The sequence below is a fragment of the Euprymna scolopes genome, chromosome 11 (genome assembly GCF_053919585.1).
Source record: "Euprymna scolopes isolate OS-2025 chromosome 11, ASM5391958v1, whole genome shotgun sequence".
NCBI lineage: Eukaryota > Metazoa > Mollusca > Cephalopoda > Sepiida > Sepiolidae > Euprymna > Euprymna scolopes.
In genome coordinates, this window is record NC_136492.1 from 146,507,371 (window position 1) to 146,521,996 (window position 14,626).

Sequence of the window (14,626 nt, forward strand, 5' to 3'; positions counted from 1 at the left end):
TTATTTAAAAACGGAAACGGACTGAAAGTGAAACAAGATACGAAATCAGCACTAATGAAAGTGTTGTGTAATTATTTAAAAAGTGTCATGTTATTTGAAATGTTTTTATTTAATTTAAATATATTTTTTACTTATTCGAAATCTTTAAAGTATTTAATGTTTGAGTTTTCATATTTTTATAAAAAAAATAGATAGTGCGTTGATAAATATTACAGTGGATTGTGTGAGCTTTGGCTTGCGAAATTAATCTTTCGAATTGGTACTGCTCTACAGCATCCAACTTTCTAAGACTTTTCGAAATATTTCTGTTCAAGTGAACACTGAATTTTGGATATTAATTATATTTGTTTTTACAGAAAACTATTCGGCCGTCCATTTTGTCCCTCTGGCTGGATATGTCAACATTATCCAATTCTGAATTATTACTGCTACAAAATTTAAAAAAATCCTGAAACTAAAAATCCGATTCATTTCGGCAGCTATTCATAATAAGTAACAAAAACATTTGAACTGTTCGTCATTTGGAAAATGCAAAACCTAAAAAGTATGAGAGTCATTTTTAGGTGCTTATGCACTTTTGTTACCGTGCTATTGTTTAAATAGTATTTTAAAGTTTAACTTCAGTTTTAGAATATCTTTTATATTAAATTAAGTAGAGAATACTTAGAAAACGCCATCCCCGTGTTAAGAATGGCTTTAACGTCATTATTTCAGTACGTTAACAAAAGTGCATAAGTACCAATTTTGGGGTACTCATGCACTTATTAATCCGTGCTGAAATAACGTTATTATTTAAAAAGCCATTCTTAACATTTGGGGGGGGGGTTGTACCTATTCTGTACTTTAATCTTACAATTGAATAAAAAAAAAAAAAAAAAAAAAACTTTAATTAAACTTGGAAATACGATTTTAAAAATAGCGCAGATCAGTAAGTGCATGAGCACCAAATTTTTGTCGATACATCGTTAAAATAACGAGAGAATTTTGATAAAATTTACTTATAATTAAGTCCACATTAGTTGAAGCGAAAGGAATCTCCCTCTCTGAAAACACCCGGAAACGTAGTTTTAACAAAAACAGACGATTACATAAGTTCAATTCTTTTGTATTTAAAATGCGTTCGATGCTTACAAATTTATATAATGGAAAAAAAAAATTAAAATACTAATTAAAGAAAATTGATATGCTGTTATTTTATAGCTTTTACCCCCTCTTACCTAACAATTTAACAGAAGATACCGCAAAAGTTAAATTTTACTGGAAAAATACCATAAAAATAGTACGGTACCTTCTCTGAATAAGTGCCACAATTTTATGCGGAATCTTATTTCCTTCCTAAAGCTTATTTGGTCAATGTACACTGTCCAATCAGCAAAGGGTGTTTATTCCGAAAGCCGTTCTTAACATAAGTTGGGGTGTTTATTCCGGAAGGCATTTTCTTATTTTCAGCGTTCATTTGTTAAGAACGGCTTTCGGAATAAACAACCAGTGCATATTGGCAGATTATTTAAAGGGTAAAACATCTGGTACTTATGCAATTTACGGATCGTGATTTTATTTTAGAAATTGAATTTAAGTTGAATTCAATTTTTACGATAGTTTTGTTTATTAAATTGTTAGGCGAATGTTAAAATAGTTAGCAAAGCATGTTAAGAATGACCTAAAAAATAGTATTCCAGCTCAGTCCTCGTAAGTACTGCGTAATACTAAAACTTATGTAAAAAAAAGGGGAGACGTATAAACATTAGTAGTTGCTTCCAAGAAATTAAAAGAATGGTAAGACAGAATTTAAATTCGCACAAATTGGTTTAAAATTAAAACTATTCCTATAGATATTGGAAAAAATGTTTAATGTAAGAACCATGTATTTTTTTCTATTTTATTCCATTGACATATTGCAAGATTTGATATAAACGAGCTTGAAAAGGTGAAAAGCATTCTTAAATGAACATTTCGAGTGTTTTTTTTTTAATAAACGAGAGAACGAAATGATTAACTTACCGATTCAAAAAATGGCATACACCGTTTTAATGCTGCTTATTTTTATATTCTTAAAAAATATTTCATATTTAAATGTTAAAGTTATGTCTCTAACAATTAGAATAGGGGTATTTTAGATTTTATTCTATATATAACAGCCAGACTGACTGGATTTACCAAGATTGCTCGGAAGAATAAGAAGCGTGGTAAAATGTCCGCCATTGCCAGACTCGTTTTTGAGTTCAACCATTTACAATTGATCAATTTGATTTTCTGCGAGTTTAGCCATCTTTCAGACAAGAGTCAGCGTACATTATCTGATTGGTCTCAGAAAACCATTTTCTCAGGCATTATGTCCTCCTGTCGCAATAGGGAGTTTATTGCCTTTCATCTAAAATACTTTCATCTGACAAGAGGTGCCGATTTTCTCTTTTAGGGGAACTGGATTTTGTTTCAAATGGGAGGAAAATAAATAACATTTAAGTGAAGACTGTTTTATAGGCCTTCGCATAACGAACGCAAACCTATGCGTCGCCCCCACCCCGTGCCTTTGATTCTATATCTAAACGGTTCATACGCTCTATCACTGTTATAAATTGTTATAAATTGTACAGTTGAATTTACGTATGGTAAGTATCCTGTACCTCTATAAGGCCACCATTCACCAATGTATGGAGTACTCTTGTCACATTTTGGCTGGTAGATCTGCTACTTGTCTCTCGCTCCTTGACAGGGTTCAAAAGAGAGTCGCCAACCTGATAGGTCCTGAACTGTCATCTAGACTTCAGCCTCTGTCCCATCGACGAAATGTTGCATCCCTCTGACTGTTAAATACTTTAATGGTGAATGTTCTGACGAACTACGAGCACTTGTACCCCCTCGACGTGAACACCCCCGAGAAACACGACAAACAGCTAAATCCCATCCCTTCACAGTAGAGATCGCTAGGTGTACGAAAGCCTTCTACTCCAATAGTTTCTTCCTCAGAACAGCTAAAATTTGGAACTCGCTTCCGGGATTCTGCTTTCCCAACTGTACTGACATGCAGAAGTTCAAGTGTAATGTGAACAGACATTTTTCCACTCATCTCCTTTTCGTAATATCCCTGCAACTTCTGTCCTCGATAGTAGCCCCCTACTCCAAAGTGGCACTGTGCCTTGTTTAGGGTGAAAATTGAATAATAATAATAATAATAATAATAAAAGTGTATTCTTCCCCTTCCCACTTCCGGGCTCATGAAAGCCTATTTTTAGCGATGTATTAATCTCGCGTAAACCATTTTGGTGATTTTACCAAACCTTTATGAATTATTTTCGCTATGAAAGATGGATTACTTAATAGCTACTAACAACTTGGCTCTATCTAGGTCTGTCATTGCTATTGAGCACTTCCCCTTATAAATATAAGAATTAGTACAGCTACGCCAATACTAAGTTTTTCATATGTTTTATTGACGATGTAGTATCATTTTTTTATAATATTTTTTTTGTGTTTTCACCAAATGTTTTGTGTTTTACGTCAATGCATGAAAGATAGTCTGAATGTGGTTGCTTCTTAACATTTATTGTCATCAATTATTCAAGTTCTACTAAAAGTAGGCACAAATCCTTAATAGTTGGGAAGAAAGGGGAAATCTACGATTGTTGGATAAAGGAATTTAAAGATCGTGTACGCACACAAATTCCAGGTTAGCAGAGAACAAAGAAAAACCAGGACGGACTTTGTACACACATATTTACGTCTGCTTGAACAAAGAAAGAATTTGCCAATAAAAGCAAGAGACGAACACAAAAACAGAGAGAGGACCGCGACGTTCACATCATTAGTTCGTCACCTCAACCTTTGCCTCTCACCACCCTTGCTCGACATGTCCTATGCCCACTGATAGCCAAAATAATAAATGAACAAAAACAGTGTTGTTATGAAACCGTCTCCGTGTTTGATTGTCAAAACGGCTGAAACAAGCCAGAATGTATATATTTATTAGCAGCCTGCATCCTTGTAAGACTGCAACAAATATGATTATACATACGCGACAGCGATAAACCGATAAATCGTTACAGAGAGAACCGACTATACAATTCAATATTTGCTGTTTCTTCTACTCTTGACTAGACGCGATTACGACCAATTTCTATACGCACTGTTTTTTGCTGTCCTTCAGTATTTCCTCCATCACCATAATACCACATTCACTGTATTGCCTAACTAACTTACAAAATTCCAATCGACCATGAACAAATTAATTCCACAAATTATTTACGATTGTGAAACTGGGGGGGACGTTTTTAATATTTTGTTCTTACATCATTATCTCATTTTACCTACCAATCGTCGACTATTTTCAACTGTTTATGAAAACTTTCAAATAGCATGTTGTACACTAACGACGAACTGATACAATTTGGCTTAATTTAAAATTAAAATAAGCATTTTGTCTTTCAATTTGCAATACAATTATAAGGCAAACATTTGAAATTACCCGGGGATTTTTGTAATAATTTGAAAATTTACGACCCCCCCCCCAAAAAAAAAAATTCTAATGAAATATTTATAAATATCAAAAGAATCGGAATCGGAATCATAAATCGAATTGGAATCGGTAATTGGATCGGAATCGGGAAAAATTTTGGAATCGTCCCACGACTAATATTTATATTTATTTATTTGTGTTATATATTTAACTTATACTAAATAATCTTTCTAAAAATTAAATAGATTATTTTACTGCATAAGAACTTATCAATATTATTACTATAGATTAATTCCCTCAGAATAATCACTCCTCTAAACAAAAATTACATTCTACCTTTTTAGGCGATTACGTGTAAACAACATGAAAAATATGCAAAAGAAGAAAAAATACAAAATACTCAAGTTAAGAATTTAGAGTGGGCGATTAGTTCACATATAAAGTTAACATGAAATAAGCTCCCATTCCCGATAATTCCAGCGTTTACAGAAGTTAAATAAAAGATAGATTCTGTGCGTTTACTTTATTGTTTGGGGGGGGGGTACATTTTTATGGTAGCATGATCTTACAATCAAATTCGAATTCACTACTTTTTCATTAATGAAATAATTAGAAAAATAATACAAAAACTGTACTTTTCGAACCAACATAATCGATATTATTTTCTGTAAAATAATAGTAAATATCTTTAAATACAGGGTGACCCCCCAAAAAAACAAAAGCTAAATGGAGGCCATAAAGAACCTATGCTGTAGAACGGAGAAAAAAGGCCAAAGACCCTAATGTTTTGATGTGAGGTTTTGCATATAATAAACTAATTATGACCAAAGTTTCATTTCATTCGGACAAAACACAAAGAAACGGGGCCTAATTTGAGTTGGCCCGTTTTTTGGAGGTCACCTTGTATTCATTTAAAAATATTATAGGGGAAGGGTGCTTATCGCCTAGCTGAAACTATATCCTTCAGGAACGATCCTAAAATCTAATTTCAATCGATATTTATTCAATAGTGGATTATTTTCCTACCTTCCCCAAATTGCCTAATTTTCTAAAATTTCATTTCAGCAGTTTGTCAACTAACGACGAATCAATGCAAATCGGCTTTGATTTAACTGAGAAATAAATCTTCAATTGTTTTACTATTTTCAATCGATTACGAGAAAACATATTTAGAATCATAGACTCGGATAATATACACAATGTCTCCTCCCAAGTATATACGGACATAACACAGAGATTTACATTAATTTGAAAATAAAAAAAATAACAAATTTATACTTAAATATTTAGAAATTTACAAAGAATCAGGATCAGTAATTGTATTGGAATCGAGAATTTAGGACAAAATCAGAAATTGTATTGAGCCCCTCCTCAAGAATGTAGCGATTTCATCTAGTCTGAATTTTGTCGATGTCACATTAGTACATGTCAGAATAAACTGGCAGAAGATGGAAATGTATCTCGCGACAGGTGACTTGATTCGAGTGGAAGCCAATGGTCCACTTTGTAGACATAACGTGCTAGAAATGCAGGTGTTGAAAGATATGACGACAGAAATGATGTCATATGTTCAAGGAGAGAACAGAGAATTTCTTGTAAGTCTCGGTCTGACAATGTATAGATAATCTAAGTGAATGTTATCTCGAAATTCTGCTCGCCTGTGTTTCTCAATTCCCAAATCAAAACCAAAAATAAGTAAATAATTTATTAGTTGTATGGTCTCTCCCTCAATAAGTAAAATATCTCTAAATAAAACCTTTGAAATCTCAAGTCTACATTGTGTTTTCATGCATGTGTGATTTCATTCGAAGTTTAATAACGACTCAGCGACAAGAAGTGACTATGGAAGACAGGCCAGCACGTTTAAACACGCTTTTATATATATGAAAAAGACTTGCATTTATTTGATTTGGTTGAACGTCAATGACAGACAATGTGCAGTTTTCTTTTTTTATTTAACTTACAAAAGCTGAAAACATACGAATAGTCTCTTAAATTCTTTCCTATATATTGTCCTCTACTTTGGATTTTAAAAATCAGCAGTAAGAGCAGTATCATCGTAATCATTGACCATCATCATCATTGACAACTGATGTTTGTCCACTTCTAAGCTTTTCGTAACAGAATTGGCGAGTAAAATCCTGAACAGCCGTCAACGGAAAACCATAAGAAGTCCAAAATATGCTGGTCTTCTCGATAGATTCATGTGCCAACAGATTGCCGTGGAGACAAGTAGAGCGATTGGTTTCGTCATTTAGGGTTTTTTTTTATCAATGACACGTCGTAATGTGGCCCATCGTGGCTTGACTTTACAAAGCACCTCAACATCGCCAATATCGGAGAAAATGTTTCGAACTTGCTATTTGCTCGCCAAGCAAGCAAGCAAGCAAGCAAGCAAGCAAGATATCTAATAAACCGTCTTGATGTCCCGGATATATTTATGAAGTTACTTAGCTTCAATGGCGACAGATAAAAAAGCGCCTTCCCGTTTTTATATTAATGGGTATTCATGAGATCTCACCAAGGGTTACATGGTACATGTCGTGGATCATCTTATAAAATGGATCGTTTTTGACAAACTTTGCTATCCTTTCTCGTTCGATAATTAGTTACTATCGCCATGGTAGTAAATCCTTCTCTACTTTCAATGGTTTTGTAGCATTACTAATAATTATTAGTAGATTTCAAGGACTGGTACCTTAGGTCGCAACTGACGGCAATCTGTTTGCAAGAGATATCTATTCAAAGAAGGTAAGACCTTTCCCTCTTTCTCTCTCCGTGTCCAGAATAAGTTTTGTAATTTAGACCTAGCTATAATTGTTGTGGCGTGCTAGTTACACTTTTAAATTTGATAGTTGAAAAAACATTATTTAGAATACGATGGAAATAGGTGGATGTTATTCTTCATGACCGTAACTATTATTATTATTATTATTATTAGTAGTAGTAGTAGTAGTAGTAGTAGTAGTAGTAGTAGTAGTAGTAGTCGTTTAAACCTACATTGCATTTTAAAATTTTCATTTTAATCTAAGACCGTCTAAGTCCGCCAATGTCGCACCATACCGGGACTACCGTGAGTTGGCTTGGCTCTCTGAATGTTTCTCTATCGCTTCGAGACTAGTCCCGGTTTGACAATCAACCATCACAATCGATAAATCGTCTGGATATTCCACATATAAACACAAAGGCTGTCTAAAACACTGACATTTGAAACAGATTATTTAAAATTTATTTGAATCCAAATCTAAGAATTATGTTTTGTCAGATGTGGGATTTTCCTACTTCTACCTTTTATTACTTTCATGCGAAATAATTCTGAGTTGCGTACGTGTATGTTGAAGGTGACATATTTTTATAATCTTAGATATTCAAAAATACATTCTCATCTGCAAACACTTATCCTATGTCGTAAAGATGTAATCATTTGTAAACGTTGAAGATTGGTGGGTTTTTATTATATTTTTATAGCAAAATACTGACTGGATGTCCACCTCTTCCCTCTCTTAAATACACGCGTGTAAACGAAGAAAACGACAAAAATAAAACGTAAACAATCAGTAGCAGATTGTCAGTTCAGTTGAATCAAGGCATTCGGCTCATTAAAAGCGAACTGCACACGGTCACCTTGAACAGAGTTGCATGGCCATTTGTGGGTAAAATTTGCGCCTAGAACAACCACGGATTTTTTCCTCAGCACGAAAGTTAACAAAGTCTCGGCCATTGTTAAGATGGCTTGTTTCTTGTTGACTGAAGTATGTCTCTGGTCTTGTGCAATTTAAGAAGATCCAACCTCCTAGATATTGCCTTCTTCCTTTAATAACAAGTTTATTGAAAATAGCCTAAGGTGCACCTACAGGGAACTTCTGAAGGAGCTATGCGAACATTTCTGCAGATCAGAGTGATCTTGCTCTAGAGCGCTGACTTTTCAAATCCCACTTTTCAGCTTTTGTGTTACATCATACCGCCGTATGCGAGCCAATCCCACTATCTATTTTATCTCTAATTAGGTTAGCAACATAACGTTCTTTTTCCTTTATCATGTTGATTGTATTTGTGTATTTTAGTATTTTGCTTAATCCATCTCAGTTTCCAATCTGTGTCTTTTATACATTTTTTAAATGGTCGTTGTGTAACGCAATGGAGAACCAGTGACAAACGAGGGATGCTAAACACAGACGAAGAATCAACAGGGCGAGAAGTTGTGACAACGAAAAGATTGGTAGCAGTAACAGGAAAATAGACGATACGAATTGAGGGGCAAAGTACGAATGTCCACAAAGAGAAAAAGAGGGTAACGACGAAGAAAGTAGAGGATGAAGAGAAGGAAACGAGGAACTATGCACACAACGCGTATATCGAAAATAAAGAAAGAAATAGGGAAACGAAACGCATATTCAGCAAGCACGCATTTTCGATACGAAGAAAAAAATATGAAAATCGTGACGCAATGCATATTTTCGAATTAGAAAAAAAAGCATAGCATGAATAGATATAGTTGTCAATAAATTAGAATCAATAAAAATAAATATGTTGTTATTTTTGAAAATTGAAAAACGCCTCGCTACTTTTATTTCTTTTTCACAAAATCATTGCGACATATTGCCTTTCACAGAATTATGATGCAGTACTATTGTCACAGTTGATGCATAAGTTTTCATAATTGTTTCGATTTGAAAATATTAGGATCAGGATTTGAAAACTCAAAATTTAAACGTGACAAATCGCAAGGGAAAAGTCTATCGCAGAAATTCGACGCTTCCACTAAAACAATATCAACAAGATAAATATTAAATCGTTATTTTCATCTTTATAATATTCTCCTTGTTCCTTTCGTAGTTAGTCTACGTTACGCCTTGAAAAAAGGTAAAATACAATTTTTGGAAACCAAACTGCTTCACAAAAAATCAAATTTGCAAAGTGTGGCTTTAAAAAGGCCAATCTGGCAACCCTGGACATGAATATAAGAGTGTCCTCTCTTTGGTGTAGCCTCGTTTTCGAATAACATTATAATAATATCATTGTTGTAATAGTGTGAGAAAGGAACTTTTAGTAATTTTGACTGCGGTTCTTCGCCAAAGAAAAGGGAAAAGAGAACATTCGAAAGAAACAGTGCAAAAAAGAATATCGTCTGGACTGAAGGAGTAAATTAAAAATTGTCTCTTACAATGTGATTGGATAGTTATTTTGTTTTACTCATTTTCATTCCTCACAAGGCATATTACCACTTAAGCGTAAGGGGCTACTATCTGAGATCATGCCTAGGAAAAATTAACAGGATGTTGGTTTATATTACATTGTACAGTCAGGAAAGCAAGTAGAAGGAATGGAATTTCGAAGGCTAGATGTCCGAAAGAAGAAATTATTAGAGTAGAAGGCTTTCTGGAATTTAGGCAGCTCAGCAAAATGTTTCTAAAACAGGCACAGAGATGCAGGTACAGGATTCTCTCAAGTGTTATTTGTCATGGATATCGGTGGTTGGAGAGACGGTTCTTGTAATTGTTAAAGGCGAGCAGCTTAGTCCTACAAGCATTAAATGTTATCATCCATTTGCCGCCCCATTCCACTACAGTCTGGAGGTCATTTTCTAATGATTCTGCCATTGTCTTAGATTTATGTACATGCATTCTTCCTTTGTGTATGTTAGAGAGCATTGTATCACCAATAAATATACCCATCACAAACAAAATATTATCAAGAAGGTCGTTTATGAATATCAGGAATAGTAGCGGTCCAAGGATCAACCACTGAGGCACTCCTGCATTAATGTTATGCTGCTTGGATGTTCGTCTATCAATGACAATTTAGATGGTCATATTGTCTAAGAAGGATCTAATTATATGTAGTATATGTCCATTTATACCGTATGATTTAATTTTCATTAGCAGCCCTTTGTGGCAGACTTTGTCAAAGGCCTTGGATATATCAAGGGCCCTTGTTTCAATCGCTTTATCCAGTGACCGGTATATGTGTTCAGAGATGACTGTTAAAATATCTCCAGTGAAACAACATTGCCTAAATCTATACTGTTTGTCAGAGAGAAGATTAGCTTTTGCAATGTGGTGGATCAGTGCTTGATTGATTAATGTCTCAAAGATTTTAGCAAAGACCACAAGACCAATATTGTGATTATTGAGAGTCAGTCTTTTCACAAGAATTCTTGTACACTTGTACCACAGAGGCCATCTTTTAGCTATTAAGGAAGCAAGATTTAGTAAGGCATTTGTTGTAGAGTTTGGGAAGTATGGGGGCTAGCTCAGCTGAGCATTTCTTAATTAGTATAGCAGGGATGAGATTAGGCCCACACGTTATGGAGGTGTCTAATTTTTTCTGATATTGCGGGCATGAGAAGGGGTGATTTTTATATCATCTAATGTGGCTTCTGTCTGCATAAGGAAATTTGGAAGAGAGTTTTTGTTGGCTCTAAGGGAGTTGGAGGCTAATCGCCAGGCAAGCATTTCTGTCTTCTCGGTTGCCATGCATGTAACCTTCTGGTTGTTGGATAGTGGGGCAATTACTGATTGAAATCACGAGTTCCTATCTTTTGTGATTGTATGTATTTTTTGGTTATTTTAGCATGGTTTTTGGGGGGGGGCTGTCGCTATTGCTCTCTCACAATGATTTCTAGCATTTTAGTTTGCTCATTTGTATTTTACTTATTACGTATGAACCGGCAGAATGCATGCTGTCTTTGTGCAATGGCAACTGCACAACCTGTAGTGAACTATGGGGATGAAGAGGCTTGTTATAATGCTTCCATGTGGGGATATGTAGTTATCACCATTCGGTTTTCTCATTACAGGACGAGAGAAAATATTAGTCCATGGAGCATGTCTGATGTGTTTTCTGATGATATCCCAGTCAACCTTTTTGTAGCACCTTGGTGTTTTGAGCAATGGCTCCTCAGCTTAGGGTTGGAGATATGATGTCCACTGGTACCAAGAGGTCGTCTGCGTTTCCAAGTGGACTGTTGGCATTAGTCACACAATCCTCGAGCACTGTGGTGAGGAATAGGTCTAGAAGTGAAACCTGCTAGTGTTCACGATCTGGGCGGCAGATTAGGAACAGAGAGACTATAAGTAGAGCGTCCTGTTGCATCTGTACGACCTGAGAAACCAAGCCAATTTTTATGGTGGACATTAAAGTCACCAAACGCATGTATTTGGACGCTAGAGTTCAGAGTGCTGAATCTATACTATCAGAGACATGATCAATTAGGGTACAGTCCTGACTTGAGGGAAAATGGTAGAGAAAATATAAGTAACTAACGCAGTGATAAAAGCATATTTATTATGGGGTGGTCGAACATCATGGCATTAGATAATTCAACGTTGAATTTAGAAGAAATAAATAAAAATACAAAACTCACCAAGACTCCCCCTCTCCACCTTCCACCGCCACCCAACATACCCTTTAAATATCGGCATAAAAGCAGACTGACCGACTGGCTGGCATTCGTCCTCATTAAGCTATCGCCTCCAAGCCAAGTTGAACGCTATGCTCCCAAAAGCTAAGAAACTATTCTGTTCGTAACTTTTACAGTCTATTAATCTAAAAACACTAACATGTCTATTTTTTTTTTATTTTTTTATTTTTCCTTATTACAGGTTTGACTCTAATCCTGAATATTTGTCTTGTTTTCTTTCTCCTAAATATTTTTTTGTTAAAAATACTATTATTAACCAATATTTTTTTCTTATATTTAAAACGAAAAAAAAAAAAACAACTCCCATGAAACTGAACATTTCCCAAATTATATTTGTATATTATCCGAACTTAACACACGCGGCTTTTTTATATTTAAAAAAATTTTTTTATTTTTCTTCTAAATATGCATTACTTCTAGCTAAAGTTAATACATAACCCTAAAGGTATTACTTCTTAACCAGCTTTTTAAACGAGTTAAAAATAACCAGACTTTTTCAATTTGATAAAAGTTCCATTATAACATATTTATTATGGGGTGGAGGTGGACAGATTTAACATCCCAGCTCGACCTAGATGAAGACAAAACGTATCCATGCATTAACATGGGAGGGGAGACTATCTTCAAGTACTATCCTAGTCCGTGAATGGGGGTAACGGACTTATACTAAGTAGATATTAATAAGTCCTTCTCAACTTTTTTTATTTTATTTTTTGTTTTAGTTTATTTATTTATTTATTTATTTTTTTTTTAAATTTTTTTTTCTCAATAGAGAGTAGATAATGCATGTGAATTTCTGTTTCTATGTTTATCCCTGTGGTCATGTCACTAGTAAGGGTGCTGGAGGTAAACGTTTCATCTGGGCTGACGTTACCCGCCTGATAGTCAGAGACCCGAACCTTGGATTAACCACTAAGGAGGCTGTCCTATCAGCAGGTGCAAAGTACCGGGGCTGCTGTATTGCCATTTGGTGAATGGATTCTGGACCATACAGTAGTTTCTGGTAGGGCCTCTCGATGCCATACTAGTGGGTAATTGTTACGGCTTTACCTTATCATGTGCCACAAAAAAAAATTTTCTTGTCTTTTTCTCTCTTATTTTCCCTCTCTGTCCTGCTCCAATAAAGTTTACCGACCTGCTCCACAAAACCCACACCTCAATCATGACAAATCTCCAAAAAAGAAACACGAATAAACATAGAACCTCTCAGTACAGACTAATAAGTCTCCTGTGTGTCATGAATAAGTTGCTGGAATCCATATTAAATAAAGAAGTAGTCAACCACCTCAACAGAAACAACCTTCTTAGTAATATGCAATATGGTTTCCGCTCTGCAAGATCTATAGCAGATGTGCTAACGGTTATATCACATAGGATTAGTGAATCTCTTGACAAAGGTTTCCTTTCCAGGGCAATTGCTCTTGACATATCGAAGACCTTCGATAAGGTATGGCATAAGGGTCTACTTCACAAGATTTCCAGCTACGGTATTACTGGAAATGTTTTCTCAATCATTAAATCATTTCTCTCCGATAGATTCATAAGAGTAGTGGCTGATGGGTAGAAATCAGAGGCCCACAGTATTAATGCCGGAGTCCCTCAGGGGTCCATCCTGGGCGCAACTCTCTTCCTGATGTATATCAATGATCTCCCAAAACACATACTTAAATCATTCGTTGACATCTATGCTGATGACACGACCATCTATGGCAACACATCAAAGGCCGTAAATGACAAAGTTCTCTCTAATTCTCTCTCCTCTGATCTTGGTACAATGGGGGAAGAGGTGGCTGGTCACTTTTAATGCATCCAAAACCAAGCTTCTATCTTTACATCATCAACGCTCTGATCCCCATCTGGCATCAATTGAAATGGATGGCTCTCGTCTTGGAGAGGCTCCATGTTTTGACAAGCTTCTGGGTTTGACCTTTACTCCTGATCTGAAATGGAACACGTACATCAAATCTGTTGCCAGGGACGCTGGGAAAATGCTGGGATCCTTCTACCACTCCAGAAGATATCTCACTACTGATACAATTCTCTATCCGTATAAAAGCTAAGTACGTCCAAGGATGGAGTACTGCTGCCACATCTGGGCAGGAGCTGCTAAAATCAGCCTATCCTGCCTTGACAAAGTACAAAATAGACTTCGTGGTTTAATGGAGGATGCCCTTTTCTCCTCCCTGCAACCTCTCTCCCACAGAAAAGACGTTGCGAGCCTGTCTTTGTTTTATCGTTATTTCCATGACAGGTGCTCGTCTGAGCTCCAATCCCTCGTCCCCCCTCGCCAATCTTTCACGAGAAACACCCGCCTGGCAGAAACTACTGTCAATAATTTTCCCCACTCTTTATCTGTGCCTAAATCCAAACGTAGATTCCATGAGCAAAGCTCCTTTCTTAGAACTGCATGCCAGTGGAACTCTCTGCTGCTTGCCTGTTTCCCACCTGACTACAACTTGGACGTCTTCAAGTCCAACATAAACAAACTCCTGACAAACCGCCTCCTTAAGTAAGACACTCTATCAAAACCCCCAATACTAATGATTACTACAATACTATCTCATTGATTACTGTACACACAATAACCCTTATCCCTGAGTGGCCTTCGGGTCTTGATAAGTGTTGACCCCCATGTAAAAAAAAAGCACATAAAAGCCTATGCATCTGTTTCAAGACGTTACTCTCTAGCTAAGGGGAAGGTGCTACGAATACAAATGAATAAGCGCGTGCATATATCTATCAGAGTTGGA

General features: G+C 35.8%; 1 protein-coding gene across 1 annotated transcript in view; it reads right to left on the bottom strand.

Moving 5' to 3' along the window:
• LOC145288101 (neuroendocrine convertase 2-like) overlaps nt 1–2,346 on the bottom strand; it is a 415,880-nt gene extending 413,534 nt beyond the window's left edge. Inside the window, exon 1 of the mRNA XM_080136159.1 lies at nt 2,002–2,346. The gene's annotated coding sequence lies outside the window, so the exon portion shown is untranslated. The remainder of the gene's footprint in view (nt 1–2,001) is intronic.
• Between the last annotated feature and the right edge of the window lie 12,280 nt (nt 2,347–14,626).